This window comes from Dermochelys coriacea, chromosome 18 (genome assembly GCF_009764565.3).
Source record: "Dermochelys coriacea isolate rDerCor1 chromosome 18, rDerCor1.pri.v4, whole genome shotgun sequence".
In the NCBI taxonomy this organism is placed as follows: Eukaryota; Metazoa; Chordata; order Testudines; family Dermochelyidae; genus Dermochelys; species Dermochelys coriacea.
Window position 1 is genome coordinate 21,461,991 of NC_050085.1, and position 19,599 is coordinate 21,481,589.

The following is a 19,599-nucleotide window of genomic DNA, read 5'->3' on the forward strand; positions in this document are numbered from 1 at the left end:
AAAGATGGATAGTTGACACTGAGCCTTTCAAAGTCTTTGCATCCAAAAAGTTTAACTTCTTGGCAAGCTGTGACTCCTCACTCGTTAACAAAAAATCCCTCTGCTGTGCAGCAGGAACAGAATCTGCATGCAGAGCTACAGTGGGGCAGAGAGAAAAGAGAGATGTTGAAGAGCTGCATTCAATGAAAGGTGCCTCTGGGGTGTGCTGGGTGGGGTACAGCAGCAGCAATGCACAAGAACTTGGGGAAAGAAGTGAAGGAGGGCACTATCCAATTGAAACGGAGAGGAATTTAAGCCCTCAGAACATAATTATTTGAGCTGGAATTTGTCCCAGACAATGCAGTTAGTAATGGGAAGTGCTGTGTGATCATTAATAATTACAAGAGGAAAGGACCTCATCTTTACTATTTCTCTGAAAGTTACGTTCAGTCTGATTTTTTTTTTAAACTTATGTTTAGTAGGAAACAAAATATAGTGAGATTGTCCTTATTGACCTAAGAACATGCTTACTCTACATAACTTGGGGCAGCTACGGGAATATTTAGGCTCTGAAATTATTTTGAAAGGTGACTGGCGTCACTTTTTATATAGTTCCTTGTTTGCAGGTACGTGGATAGGAAGATTGGCAGAACAATACTGAAACACATCAGATCTGATGAATCAATACGTTGTTTGTGCAAGTTTACTGAAGAAACAAAGCTGTATTGCTGATGGTAGCAAATGTTAGCAAAACAGTCCTTAAAATTATTGTGTTTTTTATTACTTTGATTATCCCTCCTGTCTTGTATTCTCTGTAATCTAAAACTTCTGCTGTTGAGGGGAAAAGCTAGTATACTCAGCAGTTTAATGATCTCTTGATATTTATAGTTCCTTAAGTTTAAACAAACTTAGCAAAATATTAAATAAAAATGGGAAATGAGGCTATTTTAGGGTAAAGACATGTCTAAACCTGGAGCTCTTTAAACCAGTAAGGAAATCAGAGAGCTGTAGAGGGAAATGAGGAGCTGCAAAGGGGCCTGAGGCAAATGCAGAGATTTCCCCCTAATAATCTCTTTGGCTCTCTCCTTTCCACACTAGTATCTGTATGGCACACAGATTTATCACCCTAACAATGCAGACCCTCTTTCTTCGGTATTTTTCCCCCTTAGGCTTCCTTCAAGCTGCAGAAACGTACTCTTTTAAAATGTGTGTATAATAGAAACAGATCTTCAACTACCAGCTGATTTTTATGATATGAGCAGAGCTTCTTATAATTTGTGCATCTTTTCTCCGTCTGCTATTGAGTCCCTTCTCACAGCTGAGCATTCGGTAATTGGTAACCAGTCTGTAACAGAGAGGCAGAAGGATGCCAGGGGATAGCGCTCGCATGTCCCTCATTCCAAGGACCATTAGTCCTTTTAGTTCAAAAGTTACCTCTATTCCATATGCACTCAGCATGCACTCATTTTTATTGTGGGTTTGTTTGTTTGTTTGTTTGTTTGTTTGTTACATCAGAAATAAAGACTCTTGAGACTGAGGTCACAGAGTTGTTTACGCCAAAGGGGTGAATCACACAGCATTTTAAGTTGCTTTTGTGTCCTCATTTCGGGTCTGTGATCTATGTTGGAGTGTTGGCAAGTTGAGATGTGTGATCCTAGAGTTCTCGGTTCTGGTCTCTGAGTCATCCTGATGTCAGGTGCTTGAACTCTGCAAAAGATGCAGGGGAGCTGCTGCTGAGTTGTAGCAGCAGGAAAGCCCTAGTGACAGCCAAACTTTGGGGGGAAAGCTTAGGGTTCTTAAAAGCCTTGGTAATTGATGACCCTAAAGCATTTTATTCCCAAGGGTGGGATGCTGGCTGGGAAGATTCATCTGACAATGGCAAGGGAATGTAGGTGTTCCTCTTTTGTCTTGTAAAATTTTTTCTATAAGGTAAACCCCAATTAAACCCGGAGCAGAATCGTACGTGCTTGCTGCTGCAGTCAGAGTAAATCTAGAGCTCTGACGCTGCTCTAGGAATTGGCTCTAGAAAGATGTACTTGACTCGAATTTCCAGGGTTGCAAACTAAAATTAATCTATTCTTGGTCAGCTGTAAGGAAGATTTTGCTAGCTCTGAGGTGGTCAGAGCATGGCCTCTGCGGTTCTGCAATGCAGCCTCCAGCTACCCTCCTCTCTGATACAAAGCTGGAACTTGCAGAGACTGCAGGTCCCAGGATTCCATCTTCAACTGGGAGGAGGCTGCTGAGATCAAGATTCAATATAGCGTACGGGGACCTGTTGTGTGTCTATCAATTCAGTTCTCTCTGTTCCACGTAATGTAAAGCAGTTGTGCCCCTTGCCAAGGCAGCCCTCAACTGAACAAAGTTTGAATGCCCATGAACCAAACAAACCCACAGTAGAAAATTCACTGGAAGATTGAACCAACCTACATATCACTGGTCTCAGTGGGGTTATGTGACTCTGCAGCTCATGTGCCCTCTCGATTGGAAGTTTAATCCCTCGATGACCGGCCCAGTTTGCTCAACATACTGTCCTGGGCTCTCCCATTACAAGGGCTGAGGAGAACTTGATTAGACAATGGTATAGTTCACTGGTTCTAAACCAGAGGTACATGTACCCCTGGGGGTACACAGAGGTCTTCCAGAGAGGTGCATCATCTCTTCTAGATATTGGTCTATGGAATTTTAGTTTGTATTGACTTCGCTAGTGCTTTTTATGTAGCCTGTTGTAAAACCAGGCAATTATTTGTTTATACTGCTCTGTATACTAAACCCTAAAATGTAAGCACAATATTGATATTCCAGCTGATTTATTTTATAATTCTATTGTAAAAATGAGAAATTCAGCAGTTTTTCAGTAAGAGTGTGTTGTGACACTTCCGTATTTTTATGTCTGATTTTGTAAGCAAGTAGTTTTTAAGTGAGGTGAAACTTGGGAGTACACAAGACAAATCAGAGTCCTGAAAGGGGTAGAGTCATCTGGAAAGGTTGAGAGTCCCTGGCATAGTTTACTCAAATCTGCGGTGGGCCACCATGTTGTTGAAAGTGCCCTCCCTTGTGATACAGGGGGTGACTGGGAGCAAAGCTCCAGCATCCCAAGTGAGATTTGAGCCTGGCTCAGCAGCTGGAAGGATGACAGGAGGCATGTGCTGTTCTGTTTAAATGTTACACGCTGAAGTTCTTTTCATCTTCAGTAACTAATCTTCAGGATCACATTTTTGAAATGTAGCTATCTTCTGTGATTTTGGGCCTTAGTTACCTGGTATTGAAAACTTGGCCCTTACTGCCTTGGTATGTTATCCTCTTCTAACCTCCAGGGCTTTTGATCTTAAAAGAGAAGCTGCTTATAAATCCAGGAATCCTCATATAATCATAGAAATGTAGGGCTGGAAGGGACTTTGACATGTCATTTAGTCCATCCCCTTGCTCTGATGTAGGACCAGGTAAATCTAGACATTCCTGACAGGTGTCTGTCCAACCCGTTTTTTAAAAACTTCCAACGATGGTAACTTAGTAACTTGTTTCAGTTCTTAACCATCTTTACAGTTAGAAAGATTTTCCTCACATCTAACCTGAATCTCCCTTGATGGACAACTCAGCGGAAACATAGGCCAATGTGCAGCAGCAAACAAGATGGCAGGTTATATTAACGAAAGAGTATAATTCTGAAAATATTACAGTGCCTTTACATAAGTTAATACTATGCCCTGACTTTGAATACTCTGCTTATTCTCTTCACCCCACATCAAAAGTGAGAGGAAATTTAATCCCTTAATTATTTTCACTGTCCTTCGCTGAACCTTTTTTTAAAAAAAAATTAGGACCACAAAGGTTAAAGAGGAGGCAAATAAGAGGGGACATGGCAGAGGTGGGTCTGTGTATTTAAAGATAAATGAGTAGAGAGGTGAATCAGGGTTTCTATTTACCCTTTTTTATACTGATGGAACATGGAGTTACACAACAAAATATCAGTTTTATAAGTGTTGCCCTTTAATTTAAAGGGTTTTTACATGTATAATTAACCTGTGTAGAAAAATTACACCCCTACCTAACATAGGTATGCTGGCAAAAGCTTTAATGTAGATGCAGTTATACCAGCAAAAAAGGGTTCAGGCGAGTATAGCTTACTTTGTTCATGGAACTGGTGTAATAAGCCACACTGGCAAAATGAGCCAGCACACGCTGTGTCCCCACTAGGAGGGTTTTCCAGTAAAGCTGTACTCGCAAATCCTTTCTAGAGGAGACAAGGCCTTGGACAGTTACATGGATAATAATTACAGTGACATTAGATGGGATAAAACAAAATGATTGATCTAAACCTTCATGCTTCAAGGCATAAGACAGCCACTAGCTACCTGGGGTTAGGAGGAAACTTCCCAGAGGTAGGCTGTTCCTCAAACATCTGTCTTGGAGTTTCTTGCGTTTTCCTCTGAAGTACTTAGGATTTACCACTGTTGGAGAAACCAGATGGGCCATTGCTCAGACCTGATAGGGAGATTCTCCATCCATGTATATCAGCTGTTGTACAAAAATCATCTGAATTCAGCGACCCCTGAAGCCAGGAACAGAGAGGACTTGAGCTTTTTCTAACTGAAAACAACCAAGCTCATTTTTAATACAGGGTTTCAGCCCAATTGGAATTAAATTGTGTATTTATCATAGCAACACCTGGCAGTGCAGTTGCAGTTGAGCAGCTGTCAGGCGTTCTTTTTGTGTGTGTGTGTGTGTGTGTGTGTGTGTGTGTGTCCCTAAGATTCCCCCAGGGGATGCTAACCATGTTTGCTGAGCAACAGGTGCCCACCGAGAATCGCCAGGAGGTCCACAGTGTATTTTAGCTGGCTGTGTTCCAGAGACAGTTAGCTATGCTGTGCTGAGGATGGGCAGAACTGTGTGGCTGCCAGGCCCTGGAATATAGGGCTGCAAGCTCTTCACTCACCATATCTCCTTGAAACATAATTAATTTTTAACAAAAGAGTTCAGTAGTTTGGAGTACCGCACTCATCTGTGAATCAGTCCTTTGCAGCTTTTTGTGGCTTAACACATTTCCCTCTCCCCCATGTGGATTTCTTTCTGTTGTTGCCCGATGAAATACCACAAAAATTGGAGGAATTGATTCCAAGGGCAGCAGTGAAACTCTGTGTACACCAAGTGCCGTCAGATGCTCAAAGGAAAGAGACTGCAAAGCAGAGAGAAACACAATCTCCCTAGCAGTTCTTGTACAGGTGTGGCAGAGGCGATGCGGGGTCATGTGTCCCGCCCCCCCAGATTTCTGCCAGGGTTTATATTTTTATTTTTATTATTTTTTTGCAGGAGTGGGTTCAAAATACATCCCCCACCCCACTATCAACAGTTATGCGTCACCTCTCAGTGGTGATTTAACACTAGGAGGCAAAGTACATTCGGAAAAGAGAGTGCTTGACAAGTTGTTGTATGTATTACTGTAGTGCCCGCAGACCTTACTGTGCTGGGCACAGTACAAACACGTAATGAGAGAGAGTCCCTTCCCCGGAGATTGACACAAACAAGACAACAGATGGGAGGGGAAACAAAGGCACACAGACGGGAAGTGACTTGCTCAAGGTCACCAAATAGGTCTGAGGCAGGGCTGAGAACAAAACCTCATCTCCTGACTGTCCCGTCTGCCAGATCCCACCACCTCTCTGCAGCTGATGGCATCCCTTAGTACTGCATATGTTAAGTTTTATTCAGTCCCTGCAGCCAGATTTTGAGAAGTGCCCAGAACTCCCTTGCAAAGGGCAGGAGCTGATGGCTTTGAGCACTTCAGACATTCTGGCCTTTTGTGTTCGTGTTGGCCACTAGTTTTAATGTTGAATCAGATTTCCAGCCGTATCAGTTTTATTATCGTTGCACTGTTACAATAATACAGCTCAGCTATCTGTTTGAGGGCAAGTGCAGTTTAATTATAGGTATGTCTTTCCATTCTCTTCCAAACCACATGTCTCAGAGAAGAACATTCCAAGATGGCAAGAAAGCAAAAGCCAATTAACAGTTAGCATGCGCCTTGAGCCAGGATCTTTATTAAATATCTCCCTCTAAAGAGAAATGCCCACAAGGCAATCTCGTCACCTGCTTGGAGAGCTGAACAACACAGAGGGAATTTATTCTTACAAGAAAAGGGCAGTTCCTACCCATTTCAATGCTACAATCTGACTTCTGATGAAATGGAGAAATTAACCCATTTATTATCTGCAATACACTAGTGTGTAGAGAACCCCAGCTGAGATCAGGGCCCCGTTGTTCTCGATGCTGTACGTACACATAGCAAGAGACTGACTCTGCCCTCAAGAGCCTGCAATCCAAATAGGCAAGACAGACAAACAGTGGGCCGGAAGGGAATATTATCCCCATTTTACAGATGGCAGAGTCCCAGTACAGTGCCCTAACCACCCTACTGGATTAGCTAATGACCCTCCACCTCCACAGAGAGACACCATTAGAAGGACTTGCTGTGTTTGCACCTTGAATTATAGAGGTGATCTCAATTCTTTAAAACATGGGGCATGGACATCTTTCCCCTTGTTCTCCTTGTGGTGCTGGAAGTGCTGCAAGGTGCACACGCAATCACTCCCAAGCCAAATGCTCCTGCCCCATCCAGCCTCTCACAGCTGGAGGGGTGTTTTCTGCAGTGGGGAGTTCCTGGAGGGATCAGAAAATGTGTAGTTTTGAAGCATGGGGCCAAGGCAAAAACAAGAGTTGCCCAAGCCTCACTGTGCAGTATTGGGCACTTTGGGGCCGGTTACTTACTGGTGTGTAGGCACCTAAAGGTATAGATAGGTACTAGTGGGATTTCTCTGCAGGGTACTTCTAAAAGCCTGGCCCTTAGCACTTACTGAGTGGACAAGTTTGCTCACTAAGATACAGCGTAGGTCCAATGTGTATGTTGCCCTGTTTTCACTTTCCTTCAGACCACAAGGAACAGATTTGGGGGGGGGGAGGGAGTTGTTCTTCTGTTAACGTCTGAAAAGATAGCCCAGACCAGAACAAAGTGGACATTTCTGATATAGATCAAGTTTTGCTTCCTGGCTTATGCAGAGCGTTCTTCAACGGTATTCATCATGCTATGGTCATCTAGTCAGGCCTCCTGCATCACACAAACCAGAGAGCTCCACCCTGCAGCTCCTGCATCAATCCCAGAACTTCTGTCTTGTACTAGAACAGATCTTTCAGAAAGACTTCCAGTGATGGAGAATCCCCCCTGGTTCCATAGCACTGAACTTCACACAACCTAAAGCTTCTTGCATTTTGGCACTTGAGTGTGAGCTAGGTCCAGGGATGAAGAGCAATGCAATCTCATGCCGTGTCATGCGTTCGTTATGCACAGCTACATTTTAGTTCAGCCTTTGGCGGAATATGATCAGTTCATCAGGTGCTTTGGAAGGTTTAGGTAGGTTTGGGGGCCATGGTTAATCTCTCTACCTTTGAGCCTGGTATTTTTCTTACTTACACGAGGTAAGTCGGGAGCAATTTCACAGAATGGAAACTTTTTTTTGTGTGGGACTGGGAGAGTATTAACAGGAGGATTTCCTCCCTACCTGTCAGTCTGCAGACTCTGGCTCACAACCTTCCTTTTCAGCTGAGATTGCCTGGCACTCTTGTCACTCTCCTTGCTGAACTGGCCAGAGGGATCACTGCAGATATTTTCATGCAGATACCTTTTGGTTCTTGCACTATTAAAAAGTAGTATTAGATTCTTTATCCATGTGACCGTATCTGATCGTTCCTGTACTCAGCTTTTGTTAACTCTGGTGACCCAGGTTTCAGAGTAGCAGCCGTGTTAGTCTGTATTCGCAAAAAGAAAAGGAGTACTTGTGGCACCTTGGAGACTAACAAATTTATTAGAGCATAAGCTTTCGTGAGCTACAGCTCACTTCATCGGATGCATTTGGTGGAAAAAACAGAGGAGAGATTTATATACACACACACACAGAGAACATGAAACAATGGGTTTATCATACACACTGTAAGGAGAGTGATCACTTAAGATAAGCCATCACTAGCAGCAGGGGGGGAAGGAGGAAAACCTTTCATGGTGACAAGCAGGTAGGCTAATTCCAGCAGTTAACAAGAATATCAGAGGAACAGTGGGGGGTGGGGTGGGGGGGAGAAATACCATGGGGAAATAGTTTTACTTTGTGTAATGACTCATCCATTCCCAGTCTCTATTCAAGCCTAAATTAATTGTATCCAGTTTCCAAATTAATTCCAATTCAGCAGTCTCTCGTTGGAGTCTGTTTTTGAAGTTTTTTTGTTGAAGGATAGCCACTCTTAGGTCTGTGATCGAGTGACCAGAGAGATTGAAGTGTTCTCCAACTGCTTTTTGAATGTTATAATTCTTGACGTCTGATTTGTGTCCATTCATTCTTTTACGTAGAGACTGTCCAGTTTGGCCAATGTACATGGCAGAGGGGCATTGCTGGCACATGATGGCATATATCACATTGGTAGATGCGCAGGTGAACGAGCCTCTGATAGTGTGGCTGATGTGATTAGGCCCTATGATGGTATCCCTTGAATAGATATATGGACAGAGTTGGCACCGGGCTTTGTTGCAAGGATAGGTTCCTGGGTTAGTGGTTCTGTTGTGTGGTGTGTGGTTGCTGGTGAGTATTTGCTTCAGATTGGGGGGCTGTCTGTAAGCAAGGACTGGTCTGTCTCCCAAGATCTGAGAGAGCGATGGCTCGTCCTTCAGGATAGGTTGTAGATCCTTGATGATGCGTTGGAGAGGTTTTAGTTGGGGGCTGAAGGTGATGGCTAGTGGCGTTCTGTTGTTTTCTTTGTTGGGCCTGTCCTGTAGTAGGTGACTTCTGGGTACTCTTCTGGCTCTGTCAATCTGTTTCTTCACTTCAGCAGGTGGGTATTGTAGTTGTAGGAATGCATGATAGAGATCTTGTAGGTGTTTGTCTCTGTCTGAGGGGTTGGAGCAAATGCGGTTATATCGTAGAGCTTGGCTGTAGACAATGGATCGAGTGGTATGATCTGGATGAAAGCTAGAGGCATGTAGGTAGGAATAGCGGTCTGTAGGTTTCCGATATAGGGTGGTGTTTATGTGACCATCGCTTATTAGCACCGTAGTGTCCAGGAAGTGGATCTCTTGTGTGGACTGGTCCAGGCTGAGGTTGATGGTGGGATGGAAATTGTTGAAATCATGGTGGAATTCCTCAAGAGCTTCTTTTCCATGGGTCCAGATGATGAAGATGTCATCAATGTAGCGCAAGTAGAGTAGGGGCATTAGGGGACGAGAGCTGAGGAAGCGTTGTTCTAAGTCAGCCATAAAAATGTTGGCATACTGTGGGGTCATGCGGGTACCCATCGCAGTGCCGCTGATTTGAAGGTATACATTGTCACCAAATGTGAAATAGTTATGGGTCAGGACAAAGTCACAAAGTTCTGCCACCAGATTAGCCGTGACAGTATCGGGGATACTGTTCCTGACGGCTTGTAGCCCATCTTTGTGTGGAGTGTTGGTGTAGAGGCTTCTACACTGGAGGTCCTGGTGATGTCAAGGAATTATGACGTGATTGGAATAACAGAGACTTGGTGGGATAACTCACATGACTGGAGTACAGTCATGGATGGTTATAAACTGTTCAGGAAGGACAGGCAGGGCAGAAAAGGTGGGGGAGTAGCACTGTATGTAAGGGAGCAGTATGACTGCTCAGAGCTCCGGTACGAAACTGTGGAAAAACCTGAGTGTCTCTGGATTAAGTTTAGAAGTGTGTGCAACAAGAGTGATGTCATGGTGGGAGTCTGCTATAGACCACCAGACAGGGGGATGAGGTGGATGAGGCTTTCTTCCGGCAACTCACGGAAGCTACTAGATCGCATGCCCTGATTCTCATGGGTGACTTTAATTTTCCTGATATCTGCTGGGAGAGCAATACAGCGGTGCATAGACAATCCAGGAAGTTTTTGGAAAGCGTAGGGGACAATTTCCTGGTGCAAGTGCTAGGGGAGCCAACTAGGGGGAGCGCTTTTCTTGACCTGCTGCTCACAAACCGGGTAGAATTAGTGGGGGAAGCAAAAGTGGATGGGAATCTGGGAGGCAGTGACCATGAGTTGGTTGAGTTCAGGATCCTGACGCAGGGAAGAAAGGTAAGCAGCAGGATACGGACCCTGGACTTCAGGAAAGCAGACTTTGACTCCCTCAGGGAACAGATGGCCAGGATCCCCTGGGGGACTAACATGAAAGGGAAGGGAGTCCAGGAGAGCTGGCTGTATTTCAAGGAATCCCTGTTGAGGTTACAGGGACAAACCATCCCGATGAGTCGAAAGAATAGTAAATATGGCAGGCGACCAGCTTGGCTTAATGGTGAAATCCTAGCGGATCTTAAACATAAAAAAGAAGCTTACAAGAAGTGGAAGGTTGGACATATGACCAGGGAAGAGTATAAAATATGTTCGGGCATGTAGGAAAGATATCAGGAGGGCCAAATCGCACCTGGAGCTGCAGCTAGCAAGAGATGTCAAGAGTAACAAGAAGGGTTTCTTCAGGTATGTTGGCAACAAGAAGAAAGCCAAGGAAAGTGTGGGCCCCTTACTGAATGAGGGAGGCAAGCTAGTGACAGAGGATGTGGAAAAAGCTAATGTACTCAATGCTTTTTTTGCCTCTGTTTTCACTAACCAGGTCAGCTCCCAGACTGCTGTGCTGGGCATCACAAAATGGGGAAGAGATGGCCAGCCCTCTGTAGAGATAGAGGTGGTTAGGGACTATTTAGAAAAGCTGGACGTGCACAAGTCCATGGGGCCGGACGAATTGCATCCGAGAGTGCTGAAGGAATTGGCGGCTGTGATTGCAGAGCCCTTGGCCATTATCTTTGAAACTCGTGGCGAACGGGGGAAGTCCCGGATGACTGGAAAAAGGCTAATGTAGTGCCCATCTTTAAAAAAGGGAAGAAGGAGGATCCTGGGAACTACAGGCCAGTCAGCCTCACCTCAGTCCCTGGAAAAATCATGGAGCAGGTCCTCAAAGAATCAATCCTGAAGCACTTAGAGGAGAGGAAAGTGATCAGGAACAGTCAGCATGGATTCACCAAGGGAAGGTCATGCCTGACTAATCTAATCGCCTTTTATGATGAGATTACTGGTTCTGTGGATGAAGGGAAAGCAGTGGATGTATTGTTTCTTGACTTTAGCAAAGCTTTTGACACGGTCTCCCACAGCATTCTTGTCAGCAAGTTAAGGAAGTATGGGCCGGATGAATGCACTATAAGGTGGGTAGAAAGCTGGCTAGATTGTCGGGCTCAACGGGTAGTGATCAATGGCTCCATGTCTAGTTGGCAGCCGGTGTCAAGTGGAGGGCCCCAGGGGTCGGTCCGGGGCCCGTTTTGTTCAATATCTTCATAAATGATCTGGAGGATGGTGTGGATTGCACTCTCAGCAAATTTGCGGATGATACTAAACTGGGAGGAGTGGTAGATACGCTGGAGGGGAGGGATAGGATACAGAAGGACCTAGACAAATTGGAGGATTGGGCCAAAAGAAATCTAATGAGGTTCAATAAGGATAAGTGCAGGGTCCTGCACTTAGGATGGAAGAATCCAATGCACCGCTACAGACTAGGGACCGAATGGCTCGGCAGCAGTTCTGCGGAAAAGGACCTAGGGGTGACAGTGGACGAGAAGCTGGATATGAGTCAGCAGTGTGCCCTTGTTGCCAAGAAGGCCAATGGCATTTTGGGATGTATAAGTAGGGGCATAGCGAGCAGATCGAGGGACGTGATCGTTCCCCTCTATTCGACACTGGTGAGGCCTCATCTGGAGTACTGTGTCCAGTTTTGGGCCCCACACTACAAGAAGGATGTGGATAAATTGGAAAGAGTACAGCGAAGGGCAACAAAAATGATTAGGGGTCTAGATCACATGACTTATGAGGAGAGGCTGAGGGAGCTGGGATTGTTTAGTCTGCAGAAGAGAAGAATGAGGGGGGATTTGATAGCTGCTTTCAACTACCTGAAAGGGGGTTTCAAAGAGGATGGCTCTAGACTGTTCTCAATGGTAGCAGATGACAGAACGAGGAGTAATGGTCTCAAGTTGCAATGGGGGAGGTTTAGATTGGATATTAGGAAAAACTTTTTCACTAAGAGGGTGGTGAAACACTGGAATGCGTTACCTAGGGAGGTGGTAGAATCTCCTTCCTTAGAGGTTTTTAAGGTCAGGCTTGACAAAGCCCTGGCTAGGATGATTTAACTGGGACTTGGTCCTGCTTTGAGCAGGGGGTTGGACTAGATGACCTTCTGGGGTCCCTTCCAACCCTGATATTCTATGATTCTATGATACATCCATAGTGGCTAGGATGGTGTTTTTAGGAAGATCACCAATGGACTGTAGTTTCCTCAGGAAATCGGTGGTGTCTCGAAGATAGCTGGGAGTGCTGGTAGCATAGGGCCTGAGGAGGGAGTCTACATAGCCAGACAATCCTGCTGTCAGGGTGCCAATGCCTGAGATGATGGGGCGTCCAGGATTTCCAGGTTTATGGATCTTGGGTAGCAGATAGAATACCCCAGGTCGGGGCTCCAGGGGTGTGTCTGTGCGGATTTGTTCTTGTGCTTTTTCAGGGAGTTTCTTGAGCAAATGCTGTAGTTTCTTTTGGTAACCCTCAGTGGGATCAGAGGGTAATGGCTTGTAGAAAGTGGTGTTGGAGAGCTATCTAGCAGCCTCTTGTTCATATTCCGACCTATTCATGATGACGACAGCACCTCCTTTGTCAGCCTTTTTGATTATGATGTCAGAGTTGTTTCTGAGGCTGTGGATGGCACTGTGTTCTGCATGGCTGAGTTTATGGGGTAAGTGATGCTGCTTTTCCACAATTTCAGCTCGTGCACGTCGGTGGAAGCACTCTATGTAGAAATCCAGGCTGCTGTTTCGACCTTCAGGAGGAGTCCACCCAGAATCCTTCTTTTTGTAGTGTTGGCAGGAAGGTCTCTGTGGGTTAATATGTTGGTCAGAGGTGTGTTGGAAATATTCCTTGAGTCTGAGACATCAAAAATAGGATTCTAGGTCACCACAGAACTGTATCATGTTCGTGGGGGTGGAGGGGCAAAAGGAGAGGCCCCGAGATAGGACAGATTCTTCCGCTGGGCTAAGAGTATATTTGGATAGATTAACAATATTGCTGGGTGGGTTACGGGAACCATTGTTGTGGCCCCTTGTGGCATATAGTAGTTTAGATAGCTTAGTGTCCTTTTTCTTTTGTAGAGAATCAAAGTGGGTTTTGTAAATGGCTTGTCTAGTTTTTGTAAAGTCCAGCCACGAGGAAGTTTGTGTGGAAGGTTGGTTCTTTATGAGAGTATCCAGTTTTGAGAGCTCATTCTTAATCTTTCCCTGTTTGCTGTAGAGGATGTTGATCAGGTGGTTCCGCAGTTTCCTTGAGAGTGTGTGGCACAAGCTGTCAGCATAGTCTGTGTGGTATGTAGATTGTAATGGATTTTTTACCTTCAGTCCTTTCTGGTTTCATTTCCTTTAGTAGGCATACTAACAGTATGTGATCTTGACAAAAGTTTTGTTTGTGTGGGATAGCCACAGGATGAACCCTGTAATACATGCAGTATGGTCTAGTGGGTGAAGCAAGAGACGGGGAGCTGAGACTCCTGGGTTATTCCTAACCTTGCTAGTGTATGGATTTACCTTGGGCAAGTTGTGTGTCTTCTCTGTGTCTCCACCTGAAAATTGGGGTTAGAACCTCCCAGTGCAGGATGAGAGATTTAACTAGTGGTTGTGAATGGCTTTGAGATGCTGGGCTAAAAGGCTCTGCAGAAGTGCAGCATCTGTAATTGTTCTGTCCTTTATTAACATTTCCACAAATAATATAATTTCACCCCTGAAATTGAAACTGAAACTCCTAAATTGCTTTTGAACTGGGGAGTAAATTGTCTGTGTTTTTCTTTCTCTTCCTCTGGTGCTGTGCACTTGTCTATAGGTCCAGTTTGCTGAGAAACCTTTTCAAGGCACCGTCCTAGCCTGGCTGCTGGACTTGGTGTGATTTAGCATTAAATTAGGTAATCATAAATGTACGGTGCATATCGCCCACTTTGCCAGCTCTGCAGATCCCAGTGTTAGAACTACTTTGCACTGTGGGTGACAACACAGTGGAGACAGTATATAAAATCAGCCTGTTTCTCATCTAGAAATGGAACAATATTCTTGTGAATCATTCGTGTTGCTTTGTTGCAGCACTTACACAGTTAAAACCAATTCCTTCTCAGGCCAAACAGCCCAGCCTTGGTGCATTAACAGTGGACAAATGAAGCAATGTTGTGTTCTGATCCATAGTCTGAAGCACTTGTCAGTACAGTTAGTGTATATTGGCTGGCAGAGTGAAACTTGCCGAGTCAGGATTTGAGACCAGCATAAGATATTTTTGCTGCAGTAATAGCAAGGGGTTTTATTTACTTCTGCTTGTGCTCTGTTGAATTGATTTCAGCCTGGTCGTGAGACTAGACTAATTGGCTTTTTTTTTTTTTTCCCCAGAGAGTGAAAGGGAATGGGGTAAAAATAAAATACCTCCTGTATTTGTATCCAGCTGTCTTGGTTGCTCATGGTCCCAGTGGATTGGTACTTTACACTGTCTGTCTCCTAGGTTCTTTAGAACCTCCTTCTCTATCAGTTTGTTTTTTAGTTGATTTTTTTTTTCAATTGCACATCTTCATTCCTGGAAAAAATCCGTTCAAAATTTGAGTTGGATTTTTGTGTCCTCTGATCGTAAGACAAGGTAAGTCAAAGCGTGGATCACCTCAAAGCAATGCAAAGTCTAAAAGGCTTTTTGTATACAACATCATTGTGCATTTTCATTTGTACTTCTCTTGCAGATGCATTCCAGCAGGGAGCCTAACTGAGAGATTAAAAAATAAAAAAAGTGACATGTATTTCCACAGCTGCACATCAAGGAATTGTCTGTGCTCTGTTGCATAATGGGCAGTGTTGCTTGTGTGCTCAGATACCTGTCACTTTTAAATGTTACTATAAAAAAACCCTTCTTTGAAATGTCATATCCGATCATGGGATTTGGTAATGATTCGTGGAGGAATCAATGAAGGTTGCCTAAGCTTTAGAACAATCACAATAATAAAGTGGCAAGTTGCTACAATTGTGTTGTAAATGAAATGCCTAAATAGAGGATTCAGAGTATTAGTCTGTATTCGCAAAAAGAAAGAGTACTTGTGGCACCTTAGAGATAAACAAATTTATTTGAGCATAAGCTTTCATGAGCTACAGCTCACTTCATCGGATGCATTCAGTGGAAAATACAGTGGGGAGATTTATATACATAGAGAACATGAAACAATGGGTGTTACCATACACACTGTAAAGACATTTCCACAGCAGCTCATGAATTCACAGAAACCAAGAGTCTAGTGTAATAAAGATTTTAAGCTGGCTAATGCATGGCAAGAGATTTTACCTAGTCCTGTAGCAATGCTCTAGATAGAGGGGGAGAATGGTAAACAAATGACTACCTGGGTGTGAGGGGTCTGATAGAGGTTGAGAGAACTTGAAACGGCTGAGGTTGGAAGGTTGTTCGGGTGGAGGAGTGTGTGGAATGAAGCTCCGTGTAGCTAACCTGCATTGCATGAGGAGGGAAGGTATAGTAACACTGGCTGTTATGTCTAGCATCGCAATATCATGCAAATATTGAACAGTATCTTTAATTGTCTTAAGTCGCATTTGTGGTGATGTTCCTCTTCATTTTGGCTATAACTAGAGCTGTTTGTTGTTAGATCTGGTAGACCATGTGAACACGGGCTGTATTATATTGAATATGGGAGCTGTATTGTTGAATGCTTTGTGAAGCACCATTGCAAATGGTGCTGGCTCTTGGCACAATGCAATGTACTATGGGGCCTGGGGAATAAAGTGGCTGGGCAAGGGCATGGCGGGGTTCAAAGAGGAGTTGCAGTGTTTCCACAGTAGGACTGCTGGAGCCCACGTCTTGGAATTAACCCCACACGGTGCAGCACTGCTCTGCCACGGAGGGCTTTGTACTTCAGAGGCATGCCTCATTTTTGGCTGCTGGCTTTTAAAGAGGGTTTATTAAAAAGAACCTAAGTTCCGTGCTGAAACTTGGAGCAAGGAAGTGACACGCTTCAGCTGGGCTTTACATGCTGCATTCGCAGGCCAGCTGATGAAAATCTGCTCCTGGATGTATTAATTCAGAGCATGGGTTGTGGGTGGAGAGGGAGCTTCCCAGGCAAGGGGGAGCTTTCCTTTGTCCTCTCATCCCCCTACCATGGGCTGTTCATGGTCTGTAATCATTCGTGTCCTGTGTGTGAAGGGGTCCTCCTCATTGCACACCTGTGTACAGGCTCTTCTCTTGCTGTGGTGGAGCCTCCGTGCTTTACTCTTAGTTTATCTTCCTAACTCTTCTTTCCCCCGATCTCTCCTCTTTCTCTGGTGGTCACAACTGCAGCATCAGTGGTACCTCATCAGGAAAAAGGAGATCTGCCATTCTTGGACCAGGGCATCTCCTGCCAGCCCATGGTATGGCTGTGGGGGCCCATACTTTTGTCGTAGGTGCTTGGTCTGGGGTGTTTGTTCACTGCTAAGCCAGCATGGGTTGGCTGCTTGGTTCTTTCTCTCCATGTTTGTGGATAGCATGCAGCAGGGACTGTGTTTATGGAGGCATCGGCTTGATTGCTGCACCTTGCCCATGGTAGCAGCCTACTAACTCCAGATCCTAGTGGTAGAAACTGGCAGGACATTGTGCCGTGCCGCACTAGGATTACTTGCCTTAGACAGGGAGTGGATAGGTTTATTTCCCACCACCGTCTCCCCACATACCACATCCCTGGCTCCTGTGAGGCCCACCCCTAACAGGGAGCTTTTAAAAGGGGTTCTGTAGTCTGGTTCTCACTCCTTATCCATATGAAGTTGTATGTAGCTATCTGATAAGTGACTTGTATGTTGTGGGATTTCAGAAGCAAGAACCTGAGACCTCCTCAGTATCGAAGCCCACTATAGAAGCTTCAGCTTTTCTCCCTGGTGCAATCACTTTAACCTGACTGCTTGTGAATTCTGTCTTTTGGAGCAGGGGCTTGCTGTCCTGCTCTTTTGGTGTTTTGTAATGTAGGGTGCACGTATGGCTTTTTCAGAGGCCAAATCCCATAAATGCAGGAGCTTGCTTGTGCTGTCTTTCCTCCACCTCCCCCAGGTGTGTGTCTTCTTTGATATCTATCCAAGTGTAGAAATTTAATGAGCTGGCTGCCCCCAAAAGGACAGCAAACCAAAGGACAAAGTGATCCTACAGAAGGGGTGCCACTGCAAGGTGTTCCCCATGTTCCTGTTCTGGCTCCAGCTACCAAATTTAGTAGTTAGAACTTTTAGAACAAATTTCCCATGTGTGCCTGTACTGTCAAAGAGCAGAAGATCTGCCCCCCAGCGCTGAGCCTTTTCTCCTCTCCCTTCCTTTCCCTGCCCACCCTGCTTCCCCTAGAAGGGGGAGGAGAGATATATGGGGGCTCTAGGCACGCTGCATTTGTTTTTTGGCATCGGGGCATATTGGAAGCCTCTCAGGGTTTTACAGAATGGGAATACGGTGACTTGCAGAAGTAATGCCTTTGGCAATAGGTCACCTGCATCCCTGGGCAGTTGAATGGCTTCTGTCAGTAGGAGGCAGGTTGGCTGGGGTACTGAGGTTACCCGGCGTTCCTGGAAAGTGCAGCAAGGCCACTAATTCCACCTGAAGTGAGGCAGGCTCAAGAGACGGGCCCGCTGAGCGCAGCGCCTCCTAGAACTGCACTGCAATGCCGGGATTTGGAGCAAGCCCAAGTCTGAGCGAATTCCAAAGGCAGGGGGTCTTGATGGGAGACCCCCTGTTGGCAGCTCCCTCTGACTGTGGTGTGAATGCCTCTCATGATGGCTCTAGGAGTGAGATGATCCAGCTCCCAGGCCATTGAGAGTTTCATAGATCAGCCTTTTAAGCCTGCCCAGAGCACTGGTGTCACACGCTCACTCGGAGAGTCCCTGTGTAACAAGCAGGGCACTGGGTTCTGCACCCGCTTCAGTTTCAGAATAGATTTCAGGTGGCACTCCACGTAGAATATGTTGTAGTTGTGAAGTGTATGATGCAGGTATGGGTAACATAGAACACTGCAGCCAAATAGGTGCATGATCAAGAACATGTCGAATCTCGAACCACATGCACAGCTCGATTGGGTCTGAGGTCCTAGGTGGATATTGAGGCACAAAGTCTTTCAAAACAGCTGCTGATGCTGCCAGAGGGTCTGTTTTGGGTGATCTGGAAGGACGCCTAGCTGCAGAGCTCTGTGGCAGAAGCTCTTAAACTTAGTTTAATTTACGTCTGATATGTTGCAGTGTCCACCCATCTTCTGGGTTATGTTTCAGTTTAACCATTTTTGGAACAGTCTTTATGAACCAAGAGCTAATGTTGACCCATTGACTCCTGAAATACTTAGGACTTGAATTGTGACAGAGCTGTTTCTAAATTAGAAAAATCCTAACTTGTGGGCAAGAACAAGAAGGCTTTAGTGCAAGGATTTCCCAGACTGCCAGATTTTGGGTTCTTAATTTACAATAAAACTGTACTGCTTTTGCCACTGCAAAGGGTTTTGTGTGTGTGTTATCTTTGCAGCATATGTTGTTGCCTCACATAGAGTGTCAGCAGCCAGTGCTCTTGTCCTGGTGCTGACTGATTTCAAGCGCTGCAAATGTGCCAGTTATACGAGGAGAGGAGGGTACAGCAAGGGAGGAAACCTACTCATAAAAATATGCCAGTTCACAAACAAAATATTTTACATTTTCTCGGCCAGTCATTTCTGCATGTTAATCTGTAAATGGCATGTATGTGGGCAGAGGTGTTTGCACAGGTTAATCCAATCACCCAGGTGCTGTGCAAAGTCTTTCCCTTCCCTTAGGGCACGGTTTGCATGTATTTCATGGGAAAGTACCTTCCCCCGCCAATGCCTCAGTCCCCTCCCTCTCCCCGTAAATAAGAGATATTCGTGTAATAGTGCAACCTGTCCTAGTTAGATCCTTGGAGGCCCGTGGCTGTAAGGGGCTGTGTAAATGTCCTTTGGTTTGTTACCACCTGTTGCTGAAGAGCACCATTAAAGGTGACTGACAATTTTTCTCTCTGCTTCTGCTTTTCTTGGTGTGGGAGATGCATCCTGACAGCACAACTGCAGCCCCTCAAATTCTGCTTTTAGAATCCAGAGCCTCAAAGAACAGAGCGAACACCAGGGCAGGAGGGTAGAGGGGACACCGGAGGGCATCAGGGCAGCAGCTCTCCAAGCTGAGCTGCCAGATGTTCCTGGCTTTCAAACTTCACCGTGAACCCTGTTATACTTCAGAAAAGCTATCAAGGCAAGATGCTTAAACCTGTGATGTTTCTCCCCTGATATGTATTATTGACTCTCCATTTCGATAATAACGCAATTGGCAAAGGCTGGAGGGGTGGGAGTGGCAGTGAAGCTCAGGACCATGTGAGGATGCACTGTCCTGCCTGGAATAGCTGATAGAGCTATTTTCTTTTTCTCTTTATTTCCCCAAATTCTTGTGTTGTGTTTGTAAGTGTCTGCTGTAGGACCCTGTTTTGTCAAGTTTTCACACTGGATCTGAGTTTTAAAACTTCTCTCAAGTTTTTTTATATGAG

At 45.1% G+C, this 19,599-nt stretch overlaps 1 protein-coding gene across 12 annotated transcripts in view; it reads left to right on the forward strand.

Annotated features, from left to right (window-relative positions):
* Window positions 1–19,599, forward strand: part of KCNAB2 (potassium voltage-gated channel subfamily A regulatory beta subunit 2) — a 109,226-nt gene that overhangs the window by 12,509 nt on the left and 77,118 nt on the right. The window contains exon 1 of one of the 12 annotated variants that reach the window (XM_038377079.2): window positions 14,348–14,703. The exons of 9 other annotated variants lie outside the window; for them this stretch is intronic. The gene's annotated coding sequence lies outside the window, so the exon portion shown is untranslated. Of the gene's footprint in view, window positions 1–14,347; window positions 14,704–16,355; window positions 16,470–19,599 lie in introns of those variants that run through there. 2 more of the 12 variants (XM_043500060.1, XM_043500065.1) reach the window with 2 other exon arrangements.